Below are 17149 nucleotides of genomic sequence, written 5' to 3' on the forward strand. Positions count from 1 at the left end.
TTATGTTTACAGCAGCATTATTTACAACAGCCAATAGGTGGAAGCAACTCAAGTGGCCATTGCCAGATGAATGGATAGATAATATGTAGTATTGTACATACAATGGAATATTATTTGGCCTTAAAAATGAAGGACATTTTGGGCTGGGGTTGTAGCTCAGTGGCAGAGCACTTGCCTCACACATTTGATCCTCAGCACCACATAAAAATGAATAAACAAAATAAAGATATTGTGTCAATGTATAACTTAAAAATATTGTTAAAAATGAAGGGCATTTTGTTTTGATACTAGCTATAACAGAGATGAACCTTGAAGATATGCTACATGGAATAAGCCAGTCATAACAAGACAAGTACTATGATTCCTTTCACAATAGTTTCCTAGACTAATCAAATTAAGAGAGACATAAAGTAGAATAGTGATTTCCAGAGGCTAGGAGAATAGGGCGTAAGTGCTTGATGGTATAGTTTCAGATTACAAGAAGCAGGTTACAAGATACAAAGAAGGACTTTATATATAACTAAAATATTGGGGCTGAGGTTGTGGCTCAGTGGTAGAGCACCACAGCACCACATAAAAATAAAATAAAACAAAATAAAAGTATTTGTTCATCTACAACTAAAAAATAAATTAAAAAATAAGAGGTTCAATACAGCAGAAAGGGTAACAGTTATAACACATCTACTAATAGACTCTTAAAACACATAAAACAAAATTGATAAAATTGAAGGGAGATATTTTTACAAAAACTATGGAAGACTTTTAAAAATATATAGACCAATCAGAGGATAAATAGGAAAATAGAGAATGTGAACATCTCAGAAAACCAACTAGACTTAACAGATGCATATGGAACACTTTACCCAACAATAGCAGATGATATATTCTTTTCAAAAGTACATTGAACATTTTCCCAGAGAGACCAAACATTAGGCCACAAACAAGTTTTAGTAGATTTAGAAAGACAGGTATTATATATTTCTTCTCCAACCACAGTGGGATGAAGTTAGAAGCCAGTAATGGAAGGAAAAGAAGTAAAAGATATCAAAATTAAAAAGGAAGAGGTAAAACGATATTCAAAGATAACATAAACCTATATACAGAGTATCTCAAAAGAAACCAAAAGAGAACTATCAGAGCTAAAAAAAAAAAAACTTATCAAAATTGCAAGGTATCAAATTAAAACACAAAAATCAGTTATGTTTTTATATACCAAAATGAACAAAAAGAAAACTAAGAAATCAATTTTGTTAAGAATACTTAGAACTAAATCTAACCAAATTGATGAAAGATTTATATGCCATGACTACAAGACATGGCAGAAAGAAATTCAGAAGATCTGAATAAATGGAAATATATCCAGTGTTCATGGGCAGGAAGACATTTTAATATCATTAAGATATTAATACTGCTAGGCATGGTGGCACACAACTGTAATCCCAGTGGCTCAGGAGGCTGAGGCAGGAGGATTGTATGTTCAAAGCCAGCCTCAGCAAAAGCGAGGCACTAAGCAACTCAGTGAAACCCTTTCTCTAAATAAAATAATAATAATAATAAAAATAGGACTGGGGATGTGGCTCAGTGGTCAGCTGCCCTGAGTTCAATCCCCGGTATCCTCCCCCAAAATATGTTAATACTACCCATAGTGATCTACAGATTCAGTGTAATTCTGATCAAAATTCCAACAGCCTTTTTCACAGATATGGAGAAGCTGATTCTTAAGTTCATATTGAATTGCAAAAAAGCACTTTGTGTTACTCTGTACCTGATACTATATCAAAATAATAATTTATAAACACAAATTTATTGTACATAGTTCTGGAGGCTAAGAAGTCTAATATCAAAGTACCAACAGATTTGGTGTCTGGTGAGGCCCATTCCTCATGGATGACACCTTTTTGTTGCATTCTCCTATGGCAGAAGGGACCAGGAAGCTCCCTTCAATCTCTTTTATAAAGGCGCTAATCCCATTCATGAGGATGGAGACCTCATCAGTTAAATCAGTTCCTAAAAGGCCTTACCTCTTAATACTACCACATGGAGATTGAGCTTCAGCATGAATTTTATTTTCTTTATTTTTTTGTTACTGGGGATTGTACCAAGGAGCACTTTACCACTGACCTATATCCCCACTTCTTTTTATTTTGATACAGGTTTTCACTAAATTGCTGAGAGTCTCTCTAAATTGCTGAGGCTAGCCTTAAATTTTCTCTCCTGTTTCAGCTTTTGAAGTTGATAGGATTATAGGTATGTGCCTTTGCACAAGGCTCAACATGAATTTTAAAGGAACACATTCAGACTACAGCACTCTGTCCTTGACACTCCAAAATTCATGCCTATCTCACATGTAAAATGCATTCATTTCATTTTAATAGTTCCATGTGTCTTAATAAATTCTAGAATCAACCCCAAAACCTAAAGTCCAGAGTTTCATTTAAACTAGATGTGGCAAAACTCAAAGGTGCAACTCATCCTGAGGCAATTCTCTTCCTGTTGGAAGTTTGTGACATCGAATAAATTATGTGCTTCCAAAACACAACGGTGGGACCAGCCACAGGATAAACACTTCCATTCCCCAAAAGAGAAACAGGAAATTTGAAAAGGATAATAGGTTACAAGTAAATTCAAAATTTAAAAGGGAAAAGAGCATTAAATTTTAAGGCTAGAGAATCATCTTTGACCCCATGTTCTACCTTCTGGACCCATTGGGGTGATGGTCTGGTCTCAGGGCTCCAGCTCACCTCACCCCCACAGCTTTGCTGAGTACAGTTCATGAAACAGTTCCCTTGGGTTGGTGTCTCATGTGTGGCCTTCCTAGGCTGGAGTTGCCCACAGATGGGTCTTCTAGTCTTGAAATATCCACAGATCCCAAACCCGGAATGAACCACACGAGACACTGGCTGCAAAAAGCAGGAGGCGTTTATTCTCACACAGGCGCCTGCGGGTGCACAGCAAAACCTCAGCCGGAGCTTCGGTGAACTGGCACACCGGGCTTTGGGGTATAGATCTTTTATAGGGAACAGGTGGGTTAGGTCTTAGCTTAGCACAGCAACAGCCTTCCTATTGGTCCCTCTGAATTCAGCAGTTGAGTCACCTAGGGGGGTAAACTTGTTTTCCCACTTTAGTTCTCAGAAAAACCATAAAATTGCATCCTGTCCGTTTAGTTCCTGTTTTTACCCTGTTTGCTCAAGTTTGGCCCTTCCGGGGTTATCTATATGGAACATCTTGCAGCTTCAGGGCACAGGGGTTAGTTTTCCTAATGTTGGGCCTGGGGCCTTGGGGTCCTTCATTCCCCCCTTTTTTTATATCATGGATATAATCTTATATCCATTGACCCATCTGCTCGGATTCCAGCATTATTTCAGCTGACGGCTCAGCATACTGGTTGGGGGTTGGTATTTACTATTAATCTAATTTTGAATAGGACCCCAGGGTCATAGGCAGTTTTATGATATACTCTCAGGCCCCATTGTTTTTTTTTTTTATCCAATCTTTTGATGCTTTGCCTGCCTGAGTAAAGGTAATGTTTAAGGGGTTGCAGGCAAATGCGGTACATGGCCCTGCCCCGTACCATTTCAGGCTCCTGCAAGAGTCGGCAGAAAGTGGGGGATCCTGTTTTGTTTTTTTTTTTTTAAATTATATTTCTTGTCCCCGATAATACTTGTCATGTCTGGCTCACAGATTGGTTGGGGTTAACTGATATGGGGAAGACACAGCACAAAGCAAGAAAAATTAACAGCGAGTGAGTCTTATTTTTAGCGGATTTTGGGTACGTTGCAACTTTCATTCTGGATCCGGAGAGGTGTCTGCGGACTCCTGTGGATGTGCAGTCTTCACGTGGGAAGCATGGATCTAAGCAGCGATGCCGTCCACTTTGAGTGCAGTAGGAGTGGTCAGCAGGATAGTGTAGGGTCCTTTCCACCGCGGTTCGAGGTTCCTGCTCTGGTGCCTGCGTACCCAGACGGTATCTCCGACCTTGAAGGGATGTGGCAGCAAGGGGGTTTTAAGTTCCTCTTTGTATGCTGCGGCTAGAGGCTTCCAGACCTCGTTCTGGACCAATTGCAAAGCATGCAAATGAGTCTGCATAGATGGGGTGAGGGAGGCATAGGTTTTAGTTTTATAAAAGTTAATAGCGGGAGGTGGGGCACCGTACAGGATTTTAAATGGGGTTAGTCCATGTGGGCCTGGGGTGTTTTGGGCCCCACACAAGGCTAAAGGTAGGAGTTGTACCCAGTCTCTAGTGCCAGTTTCAAGTGTCAATTTAGTTAAAGTCTCCTTAATGGTTCTATTTATCTTTTTTACCTGTCCTGAACTTTGGGGTCTATAACCATAATGTAATTTTTAATTAATTTTTAATGTATTGGCTACCGCCTGACTTACCTGGGAGACGAAGGCAGGCCCATTAAATGTTTCCTTTTTGGTCCTCATTATCAGGATCAAAGGGAGTAAACCTCCGATAAGCCTCTTTTAATTTTTTTAAGAAGGCTGTCGGAGTTTCCTCTGACCCCTGGATAGTCTGTCTTACCTGAGCCAAATTGGTGGGCCGTCGCCCTGCTCCATGGAGACCCCCCTGCTCCATGGAGACCCGCTATGAGTAACTGGCGATAGAGATGTAGGTGGTTCTCACCTGCTTCAGTCGCATAGTCCCAGTTTGGCCGGGTTAAAGGAAAAGCTTTGTTAATCAAATTTGTGAGTTGGGTGGGGCGCCCGTCGTCCCCTGGCACATTTTTGCGAGCTTCCAAAAGAGCCTTTTGTTTTTCCTCTGTGTCTAATAGAGAAATCTTTAATTCTGCTACTTAGGGCTGGATAACCATATTAGCAAACATCAAGTCTACCTGTGTTGTCTAGAAATAAAAGCCTTAGACTAAAACTATTCTAGTAGTTCCTTTGACAGTTATCAGGCATTTCTGTCTAAGAATTTCTCTTGTAGCCTCCAGTCTATTTATTTATGGAAGTTACATTTAATTATTATTATCATTTAAGATGTCCAGGAACAGCTGTGCTTTGGCTTTGACTGTCTTTGCTAAGTGTTTAAGATGAAGCAAGTCAAACTGACTTTTGTTTCTACCTATTGTTTACAGTCAGCTGAGTTATCCTGGGAGTCCTCGGGAACTTCATAGCAGCTTTTCAGTTCTGCTAGTGCCATTTGCGCTAGGATGGGTCCAGGCCTTGTTTGACCATATGGCTTCCCTCAGAAGCATCAGGGATGTCTCCCTTTTTTAATGACCCTCCTCTTTACAGCAAATGCACCATTTGGCTTTCTGTCCTCCACTGGTCTCATTAATCTCCCTGCTCAGGAGGTTATGTGGCCTAGAGTTGCTGAGCCCTTTGGAGAAGTCCCCTATTCCCTGATTCAGACTGACTCAGAGGGCAAGAGCCAAATATTGGTTTTTTTGGCCCTTTTAATTTAACTAATTTTAAAAACTTGATCTTAAACATCCAGCAAATAAGTTAACAGCCTTATATTAAGAGCACTGGGCTTTAATGTCTATCTCTCTATCCTGTAGGTGATAACTCTTTATCTTATGTTGACCCAGGTTGTGTTCTTAAAGCAATACCTCTTTAGAATATTAATAGGCAATCCTTAAACCATCTATAAGCAAACTACAAAACAAAACTAACTAGGGTAAAAACATATTTAGCTTATATAATAGCTACCTTGAATTCTGGCAGGGTTATACATCATAATTTCCTGTTTGAGATCCTAGTAATCTTGGCAAAAACCTACTTTTGGACACAACTTTAACTGTACTGAAATCTGGCTTACCTTTTTTTATAGCCATTTTTACATGTAGTGAGATGGGACAGAGCCTTATCTCAAGTAAGGCAGGGCTCTTTATAAATCTCAAGTACTATAGTTCTGAAGCTGATCATTTTACAAAGTTTACATAAATTGTTGTTCAAGTTTACATGAACATTAGCTAACACAACATAATATCACACCTAAAATATGAATTAAAGGCTGAAAGCTTTTAACCTCTTGTAGAAAAGTAGTAATGTACTTTTGTGTTTTGCAATAAAACCTTTACACAGATTAGGCTCTTATTAACTTAAAAATACATAAATTGTATCTTAGAGTAGAAAGTAACATGGAACTGTACATATCTTATTGATAACAAGTTCAGTTATAGAACACAAATGATATAATTGAATTTCCAACATTTTTTTTTTAAGCCTAAATTACCATACAACTTTAGAACACCAGCTTGATATAATGTTCTTTTGAAGCTTCTACCTTACAGACTTGTATACCTGGAAGATATGAACACATTAATAACACCATAATTACATAAACCTCCTTTTGTTCACATTTTGAAACAATACTTGTAAACTTTTAAATTTAAGCAGAGTTAACATTTTATTAGGGCCTTTTTGAACACCTAGAGAAACTTATAAGCTTAATTTTGAGGACATCTTTACTTTTATCTGTTTACCCAATCTAAATTGAACCGTTTGAATCACGTGAATTAAAGATATTTGGATCTATTTTTAATTTTTTTTTTTCAGGCTACCCAGTTCAAAATTGAAACTTTTAAAATTTTTTTTATCCCAAGTATTTAAGTTTTCTAGCATGAACTATCTGAAATCAAACTAAACAATTGCTTAAACCCAACTTTTAACTGCAAGATAGTGCAATGCTTTAGAAACCCATTTAGATACCAGATTGTTACAATAAAAAATTATTATTATTTATTTTTTAGACACATATTTAACCTAGATTATCCCTAAGAAACAATTAGACAACCAGATAAGAAAATATCTCTCCAGGTTTTGAACTTTCATTTAATTATGACTCCCATCAGTGGTGCTGGGAGCCATTAGCCAAGTAGGTATGACAATTTCCTTGCCAGCGTACCCCATGTTGCAGTAACATTGAATGTACTTAACCTTGCTCAAGGACCAAGGCAGATTAGGGTGTTCCCGGTTTTAAGATAATCTTGTTTAGGGCGTTCCCAGTTTAGGTTCCAGGTTTAAGGTTTAAGATTATTCCTGCTGGGAATAGGGCGTATCCTGCTGCCTGAGTTCCCCTTGAGTTCTCACGGGATTCAGACAGTATATTTTGGAGATAGAAGCCCAGTGGAGGTGAATTTGGGAAGAGAACGTGGATTTCCCCAGAACGTGTTGGTAGACGGCTGGTGTGAGTTCGGGAATAAAGAGTTGCTGTTTGAACCTACAAGCTGTGTGGTGGCTCGTGATTGTGTGCCCAGCCAGACTGCGGCATTTGGCGGCCCGTGCGGGGAACTTCTGAAGCTTAGAGGTAAGTGAAATTTCTCACCCTTGAGGAAGAGAGAAAGAATGGGTGAACATTTCAAAAAACAATGTGTTATTGTTTTGATTTATTTTGTTTTTATTTCAAGTTGCCTGTTCCTAGAACTTTCTCAGGCAAACTGGGGAAAATGGTTGACTCAAGGTTTGAAGTTGTTCGCCTCCGAGGAAGAGAAATTGTTAGAGGAAGGAGGCACCCCAGTAAGACCAACAACAGTTAGGGCATATGTTGATACAATGCAAAAATGTAGCCAATGGCTTTTTAAAGATGAGTTATTAAGTATATTAATGAGACCATCATGGTATCCTGTAGAAGGATTTTTCTTCAACAAGAAAGAGATGGCTAGTTCTGTTTACTACACTTGTCTAAGATCTTGGTTTTTACAGACATCTGATTAATTTACAAAGCTAAAGTGTTAAAATATCAACCACTAAATATGAAATCAAGTACTCTTTACTTATTAAGTTCCATAAGGTAATATATTTAAACATTATGTGTGTTTTCATAAATTGGTAAATGGAAAAAAAGTTTAATATTGCTTTGTGTCTGTGTCTTTGCTAAAACAAGGTTACTAAGAGTTAAGATTCTATCATGTGTAATTTATATACAAAGAGTATAAGAAGTTTCAGTTGGGTTTCAATTATAGTATTATAGTATCATAAAAAACATGAAAGTCTTTCATCTTATTAAAGTGGAGTAATTTGTCTAAATCAGAAATTTTATAAGAGTTGTTTCAGAATGTAAATTTATAAAAAGGGTTAACAGTTAAAAAAGAGATAAAGATTCAAGATGTGGGAATATATTTTAATATAAAAGGTTAAAGGAGAAAGAAATGTTTCTAGATGAGATAATCTCTGTGTGGTAAAGTAAAAAGTTGTAAAATGTCATTTAAAAAAATTTTGAGGAAACTAGACTTAATTTAAAAGCTTGAGAAAGGAAGAAAGAAGAAAAAGGTATTTGTACATGGCAGATTGAGACAAAGCTTCTCAATGGAGTTAAAAAAAAAGCCTTTGGTTGAAGGGCAGCCATGTAAACTAACATTAAAGCGATTTAAATAGAATCTAAGCCTCGTTTAAAAGAGTGAAGTTGTAGGGGGTGAAAAAGTACATTTAAAAGTACAGTATAGATGATAATTAAAAGGCTTTAAAAGGTTAAATTGAAGGTGGTCGAGATACCTTCATGGCGGAAAAAAGATTGCTTTATTGCATCATTCGAAGCCTAGTTAATCTTAAAGGCATTACTTTAAAAAAATGGGAAGATAATAGGATAAAAGATATTTAGATAAAGAAGATTAAAAATTTAAAGTGAAAAACTTTAAAGAGGGAAGTATAGAAAGTTAAAAAGAAAAAAGATAAAGATGTAGGAAGATAAAAAAGATGTAGAAAGACAAGAATTTTAAACCCACAAAATAGGGAAAAGAAAAAAAACTAGGAGGAAAATAAGCAACTAAGGGTAAAAATACAAACCTTAAAAAAAGACAACTAGAAGATAAAAATAAGATAGAAAATGGTTGAAAATGTCAAGTAAAGGTATTTCAGATAGAAAATGCAAAAAGCTAAGATAACTATTAGATACAGACATATACTTATTAAAGCAAAAAGAGGGAATTGGAAAGGGGTATATATCCCCCAAAGATAAACTTAAAATAACGCTTTTTACTCTAAACTTTTTAAATTTGGATTCATCAGGACTTAGTGCTGCGGAAAGGCATATGTATCCAAAAAATGTACATAAGCCTAAAGTACTTTGGAAAGATATTCTAACAGGACAATGGAAAGGTCCTGACCCAGTGATTGTCTGGAGTCGGGGGTCTGTTTGTGTTTTTCCACAGGGAGAACAGCAGCCCATTTGGATTCCAGAGAGATTAACTAAAACAGTTTCTACAGATCGAAAAGAAGATGATTTGACTCAAATCCATAACAGCTGATATCCAGAACTCCAGCTTGGCCATTCTTACATCTGCGACAGTGATTAACCAGGATGCTTTTTTCAATAGCTATTTTATTATTGCATTTTTCCACATCATAAGGTTCTATTTTTATTTTTTGAGCTCATACAAACCTAGGTTAATGTTTTTCTGATCAGTTTTATTTTTTGACTGTGGAGTTTTTAAACATTGCAATGGGGATTTCACCTAGGTAAAGCTACAAGGCCTTTACTATTTTCTTATGTGTTGTATGTTTGTGTACACTCTTGTGTTTTGTGTTGTATGTCTGTATGTGCGTATGTCCATATTTCTTATATGAGGAGCGCTCATGAAAAAATGGATCCGAATTATTATTATTTTTTTATTCACGTGATTTAAATGGTTTAATTTAAATTATGTAAACAGCTGTTAAGGATTGTTTTTAAAGGTGGTTAACAGATCTGTTTGTTTACTAATTTAAATTAGGTAAAAAGCTGTTAAGCATTGTTTTTAAAGTAGGTTAACAGATCTGTTTGTTTACTTTCACCTTTCCTTTTCATTATATTTAATAATTCTTTTCAGGATAATGTCTTTTTAGGATCATTGCCAGAATTCCTATCTCCATCCCAGTGCCGGTGAAGAACTCAACAAGTAATGCTCAAAGAGTCAACTTACTTTGGGAGGAAACGGATTTTGGGAGGAAATGGACATATTGATAGATTCCTCTGCTTTGAACTGCTTGCAGAACTTGCCTGGACTATGTAACTATCATTTGGTGCAGCGAATTGTGGTAGTGCTGACATATCTTTGCTGATGGTGTCACCAGTGATGCAATTTTTCCCAAGGAGCCGTCAATTGGCTTGGTGTCGTGGCATTTCTGTATCCTCCTCCCTTCTGCTAGTGATGGTCTAAAATTTGGGGGCCAATGGCTTATGCTGGACCGGTAGTCAGTGACGGGTATGATCCAATTGCAGTGGTATCAACCTAAGACAGGAGGCTGACGCCTAAAGGTCAGTTTTCCGATGACGGGTAAGAACCATATGTTGAATTGGACAACCTACCAGGCACGGTCCATAAGCCACATTAACTTCACTCCCCCACTGGCACCAAGGCCAAATTTGGGGGCCAACAGAGGTGAGGCAAAGAACCTCACCCCCCCACTGGTGCATAGACCTATCCACAAGTATGGCTGTATGCTGGACCGGTAGTCAGTGACGGGTATGATTCAATTGCAGTGGTATCAACCTAAGACAGGAGGCTGACGCCTAAAGGTCAGTTTTCCGATGACGGGTAAGAACCATATGTTGAATTGGACAACCTACCAGGCACGGTCCTTAAGCCACATTGCTTGTTGTTTAATTAATCAGAAGGGGGGAGATGCTGGGAGCCATTAGCCAAGTAGGTATGACAATTTCCTTGCCAGCGTACCCCATGTTGCAGTAACATTGAATGTACTTAACCTTGCTCAAGGACCAAGGCAGATTAGGGTGTTCCCGGTTTTAAGATAATCTTAGGGCGTTCCCAGTTTAGGTTCCAGGTTTAAGGTTTAAGATTATTCCTGCTGGGAATAGGGCGTATCCTGCTGCCTGAGTTCCCCTTGAGTTCTCACGGGATTCAGACAGTATATTTTGGAGATAGAAGCCCAGTGGAGGTGAATTTGGGAAGAGAACGTGGATTTCCCCAGAACGTGTTGGTAGACGGCTGGTGTGAGTTCGGGAATAAAGAGTTGCTGTTTGAACCTACAAGCTGTGTGGTGGCTCGTGATTGTGTGCCCAGCCAGACTGCGGCACAGTGGCACCATAGATTTTCCTATGAGTGGACCAGATGTTTTCACGTAGGGGCAACTATAGGTGTAAAATCAAGGGTCTCAGTGTGACTGGCTTTACTGCATTCAGTGTCCCTTTTTTTTAAGTAAACAGAGGTTAAGTAAACAGATCCTTAAGATGTAGATAAGGACCCAGGGAACTCCCCAGAGCTAAATGGCTCTGGCAGCTGCTGGGAGTCCCTTAATCCTATCTTTCACCCACAGGATCAGTTCCTCTAGTTTAGGTATTTTTTTTTTTTTAACTTGTTAGTAGCCAGCTCCCAAAAAGTCCATCCTCTGCTTGCAGTTGTTTCGAGTGCTAGGCTTCCCCAAGAAAGCAGAGTGGGAACTCCTTAAAAGTCCCCTTGAGAGTGTCAAAATTTGTGACTGAAAATTTGGTTCCCATCTCTAAAGCCAATTAACATTAATTTAATAATGAGGACAGGGCTTTGAGAAAAGTCAAAGCGAGATGTCAAAGTTGTTAAATCCCCAGCAGGCATCTCTATTTGCACTCAAGCCGGTTATGGGGGGGGGAAGAAAACATTGCTTCCCTAGTCTCAGTATTCAGCCTTAGATAGAATTTATCATCCGCCTTGGGCTGCATTTCCAAGCAGCCCGACTCCAGGAAGACCCGTTCGCTTCCTGGGGTGGAGGGGCCGGGAGGAACAGGGACGGGACAGATCCGCCATACCGCCGGGTGGAATCCTCCCGGCGGACTGCGTGGATCCCACCCATGCAGGAGGGGATTCGCAGAGGTCCTGAAATGTTAAAAGCCATGATCTGGATGGCCATGCGGCCCCGGCTGAAAGACAATCTCTGACTTTGCAAATTAGAGAGAGAGATGGAGGGACTCTCCTGGGGGCCATTTAACTTCGAGGGTGGGCCAATATTGGCCACTCCGTGGTACAGAGTGTTACCCATTTTTTTTTTTTGACTGCCACGGACAGGTTGTCTGCCCGATCTTGAACGTCTTGCCAATGATCTAGAGTTAGGCTCAAAGGGGTTGTTAGTGATTGTCCCATGTTATTCTCAGAGAGGAAATAGAGAGACAGACACAATGACACAAAAACGAAACCAAACAGTGAGATCGCTGCGCGGCTTCGGTGGAAACCGAACAAATCAGATGGCCTGGGAGAAGTTTGTACTTCTTTGTCGCCTACAAAAATGGTGTAACCCTTGGAAACACCGGGGGCCCCAAAGAAATGGACCCTTCTGATCCCTGGGACGTCTCCCAGGGTGGCAGGGGAGAAGTCCGAGTTCGTCAACTCCTTCTCAAGCTCCCTCAGAATACTAAATGACAGAACTGCCTCAGAATACTCAGAATACTAAATGACTATGCCTAGGATCATATAGTCTTACAGACGCTGCGCGGAACAAAGAACAGATAACCAACAGGACAACAAGACAGTCAGTTTGAGCTGGCCAGCTTACCTCCCAGTGATGTCGGGTGTCCTCCGGATAGGGACCGGGATCGGAACCGGAACCGGGATCTTGGATCTCGGTGGAACCTCCACAATGAAATATCCACAGATCCCAAACCCGGAATGAACCACACAAGACACTGGCTGCAAAAAGCAGGAGGCGTTTATTCTCACACAGGCGCCTGCGGGTGCACAGCAAAACCTCAGCCGGAGCTTCGGTGAACTGGCACACCGGGCTTTGGGGTATAGATCTTTTATAGGGAACAGGTGGGTTAGGTCTTAGCTTAGCACAGCAACAGCCTTCCTATTGGTCCCTCTGAATTCAGCAGTTGAGTCACCTAGGGGGGTAAACTTGTTTTCCCACTTTAGTTCTCAGAAAAACCATAAAATTGCATCCTGTCCTTTTAGTTCCTGTTTTTACCCTGTTTGCTCAAGTTTGGCCCTTCCGGGGTTATCTATATGGAACATCTTGCAGCTTCAGGGCACAGGGGTTAGTTTTCCTAATGTTGGGCCTGGGGCCTTGGGGTCCTTCAGTCTAGGATCTTGGGAGTGGTTCTGCCACCGTGGCTACACTCCCAACCTGTGGTGCCACCAGGACTGAATAAGGAACTGGATCTGCAGTCCAACCTGGCAGCAGCAAGATGGGGTGAGTTGGCCCTATTTCCCCAACTGGCAGAAGAGATGAAAATGGAATTGAACTTCCACCTCATCAAGCAGCAAAGCAGCAGAACTAGGCAATACAAAGCAGTACTAGCTGGTACTTTGGTTTTTCTGCTGGGGAGGAGTCATGGGGTCCCAGTGAAACCTGACCTTCCACCCCCATCTGAGACATAAGTAGTATGGTGTGGAACACTGCTAGCTGCCACTCTATTCCCCCAAGCTCTAACCAGTGTCAGTGGAGTCAGGCAGGGCATAGGACTTCTACCCTCACTTCAGTAGTGTACAACTCAAGATCATCAGTTGAACTCTTAATTTGACAAGTCCCCCTTAAAAGTGCTTCCCACTTAAATATAATGTGTAATCATGAGGTTCAGGAGTGGGAGAAGGTCCCAGTTGGCTGCAAGAGTCCCAAACCACATAATTCATCATTCTCACCCTATTTTTCTTCTCATGCCTATTCCTGAGAAACTGGACTTCTAAAATTTGAAAGTAAGAAACATGAGCCAGGGAGTGGGAGAAGAATGTGTTTGTGTGTCTATTGCTATTGTCACACAGATATACTTACTGGATGTGGGCAGTTACAGATTATGGTGATGATAGTGATATGAATATGAGATGATAGCTCATGAGGTGGTTTTGGCATGGCCCACATGTCAGGAGGGAAGGAGATATTCCAGGATGCTACAAATTGCATAAGAAAGGAACTACTGGGGCTAGAGTAGGTTCAGTGTGTGCTTAGCACGCATGAGGCCCTGGGTTGAATTCCCAACATATACATGGGTATGTGCACATACACTAGAAGTCCGGAGCTAACTAGGGATGAGTCTTAGTGTATTGCTGAGGTCCAGCCCCGGTGGTAAGTAGAGGGGGAGTAGTGGGATTCCAGGGGTCCTGAAGGAGGAGTGACGTCAGTGAAAGAAGAGTCGACAGGTTGCAAGTTATGAGCAGCCTCCAGAAGAAATCTCTGCTGCCCCTGGACGGATCTTTATTTTTATACCTTTTTTTACAGGTGTTTTTTTTTTAGGTAGTTAATGGATAGCTTCAAAGCCCGAAACTTTTTGAGTTACATAATTTTCAAGAGTTACAACCTTTTCTGACATACATTGATTACCTAAGATATTGAGTACATTGTTCAAAATATTTTTTCTGTAACCTTAGTCAATCATGATTAAGCTTTTACGTTTTCACCTCAATCACTAGGTGCTAGGCGACACAACTAGATTACATGACTCCTGACCTATTATTCACTTCTAACTTTAAAGCATACCTATAATTATTTCATTAACCTTTAACTTTAAAGCATACTTATGATTATTGGTAAGCTTTCTTACTTCTAAACTAAAATCCCAGTAAACACACTTAAAGTAGTGAAAGTCTATTATTTAAAAGCCTACTACTCTGAAGTGCCTCTAAACTATATCTATGTTAATTTTACATTATTCTATTTTTAATTTCCAAGGTAATTTCTTTTTTTTCATATGACCTATTCAACTGCTTTCTTAAAGAACTTCCTTGATCCTTGGTCAAAGCATACCAATTCTTACGTCTTAGTAATCTTTAACTAAAGGGCATGCTTTACACCTCAATCCATTTGTCATTTATATTAACTATGTGTTTTCCATTTTCATCATTAGTTTCTGTTTACGGCAAAGGAGGGTCTATTGGTTGGAGGAATGTATTTTTATTAGCCTCTTGTCCTCAAAGAGGATACCATAAGCTACATAGATGGTCCTTGTACTGTTGGCACAGCAATTGTTTTTCTGTAACTAGGCTATTGTGCAAGTTGTGGCTTTAGCATGGGGTTAGGTGGGGGCTAATGTAAATTGTTAACCATGGGATAAATATTTCTGTTGTTTAGGCTTCAGGAATAACACCATTGTTTGTATCCTGAGAGGTATTGAAACACATCTCATGGCGTGTCTCAATTATATCCTTAGTCTCATTCTGGGAATTTTCCTGCAATCTCAGGCAATACAATTGACAGGGCAATACAATATGCCCTGTTATCCATATCATGAGTATCATAAACAAAACACTTAACATTCCTAATGGTTCCAGTTTCCAGATGGTGCGGCCCTGACGCAGCATCCCCCACACTGTGACCCTGTCAGACAGCAGGTGCAGGAAGGCCTTCACCAGTGTATGGTGTGGGAAAGACATGGGGAGGGTTAGGGAAATGGTGAAACAATCGTCAGAGAGACTGGTCATATTGATTTTGGCTGTGGAAGGTAAGGAACAACCCTAATTGGTAAGAAAAGAATATCTTCAGCCCTGGAATAGTCAGGATCAGAGGGAGGGACCATTAATTTCTTTCAGCCATTTTCTGCAAGATATCTGGTCAATTTAACCCAGTCTTCTGCCACCTCTCTCAACCACTGGCCAACAAATAATCTTAAATATTTTCAGAATCATCCCAGTAGGCACCAACTCCAGATGGAATACTCTCAGCAAGAAACAACAGAAGAAGGTTAACTTTGAAGACCCACAAATTTCTCTTTAGCCTCATTCTGATATTTTTGGTCTCTTTGGATGCTTTCTCAAAGACTACTTACTGTTTGAAATTCTCTAGCACAACCGATAGTAGACAGTTACACTGCTCTGGATTCCCTACTAGTAATTTTCAGGTGGGGCATGTGCCATTGCCAACACCTAATGAGAACATATTTAGCTGGCATGGTTCCAAATGGGAAGCCTGGCTGTGGTCTACCCTCCAGTGGGCCTCTTTAAATCATAATTGTAGTCACTGTAGACCAATATTGCTTAAGAGAATTGGATTTCATCAAAGCCCCTATCAGTAAAATTAATTAGACTATCTTATGAACCTAGGTGGTGTCTTGTGAGCCTGGGAATTATTAACTGTATGTGTAAATGTTGAGGTGGAGTTCTAGGGGAATTCTTCTACTATGCTACCTCGGCTTTCTTGTACATCCTATAGATAAGTCATGCTGGCAAGGTATGAACTACAGCTAATCTAAGTCTTGAAAGATTATCTTGAGATCCTTCCAGAACACGAGAGAGATGAGAGGAGATTTTTAAGGTGTTCTCCCATTCCCTTCCAGGTCTTCTGCCCACTCTCACCAGGCTTCATGTTGAAATTTAAACCCCCTTGAGAGGTATTCAGAGGATGGAAACTTAATCTATGATATTTAGAAGTGTTTAGTTATATTTTGAAAAGGGATTATATTTAGATAAGTTCATTAGGGTGGCTAAACATTGAATGCTGGTGATTTTATAAGAAGAGTGAGAGAGACTAGACACACAGACACACACACTTCTTCTTGCCATGTGATACTCTGAGCTGTATCAGGACTTTGCCAGAAAGAAGGCCATCACCAAAGCTTTTTAAACGTTGTACCTCCAGAACTCTGAGCTAAAACAATCCTCTTTTCTTTATAAAGTAGCCTGCCACTGGTATTTTGTTAGAATAAAAAGGACTAATATATTTCTTTTTGGTGCCTGGGCCAAATACCTGGGGAGCTGGCATATTTGACTAGTTTTGTTATCTATTTTAATAATACATTGTTTGAATCTTAAAAAAATGGCTTTTTTTTTTTTACCTTGCCTGCTACTGTGTGTTTTTACAGAAAGAATAGTGGAAAGAGTAAAAATATGGCCAAGTAAAAGAGACTATTTATTCCTCTCCTCTTTAGTTTTCCAAAAGTTTTGAACCAAAACACTGCTTATAGCAAGAGAAGATCTTCCTGGTGGACCATGGCTGAATAATCATACATCTCAAAGAGTTTCTTATTCAGAACTAAAACCCTCTGAGTTGTTTTGTCACCAAGTACAGTTTTCTCCATCTTGTTCTCAAGAAAACCATGGGGGCCTTTGTCATATTCAATCTACCTAGTAATTATCCCCATGGTAAGAATCAATATTTCCTTCTAGCACTCACAGGCTATCAGTTAGGGTCCATTTATGAGCCTCCTCAGTACCCTCTTGAAAACAAACCAGCCCTGGAACCCATTGAAGGTTTCCTTTGCACTGTATTTTTTTTTTTTTCATGTTCTGGTAAGTATTTAGTATCTGGGGAACTTTTTTTGTAAGGCACCTGAGCATCTCAGCCTGTGCACTTGAATTCCTGTGAAATA

At 39.7% G+C, this 17149-nt stretch overlaps 1 long non-coding RNA gene across 1 annotated transcript; it reads right to left on the reverse strand.

Moving 5' to 3' along the window:
- Positions 1-2901: 2901 nt before the first annotated feature.
- On the reverse strand, positions 2902-12925 carry LOC131423897 (uncharacterized). Its single transcript, XR_009226034.1, has 2 exons — positions 12409-12925; positions 2902-4080 (listed from the first exon to the last, which is right to left on the reverse strand). It is a non-coding gene; the product is annotated as an uncharacterized LOC131423897 (long non-coding RNA).
- Between the last annotated feature and the right edge of the window lie 4224 nt (positions 12926-17149).

This window comes from Marmota monax, unplaced genomic scaffold (assembly GCF_021218885.2).
Source record: "Marmota monax isolate L192 unplaced genomic scaffold, Marmota_monax_Labrador192_F-V1.1 WCK01_AAM20220418_F8-fsc00021, whole genome shotgun sequence".
Classification (NCBI taxonomy): domain Eukaryota; kingdom Metazoa; phylum Chordata; class Mammalia; order Rodentia; family Sciuridae; genus Marmota; species Marmota monax.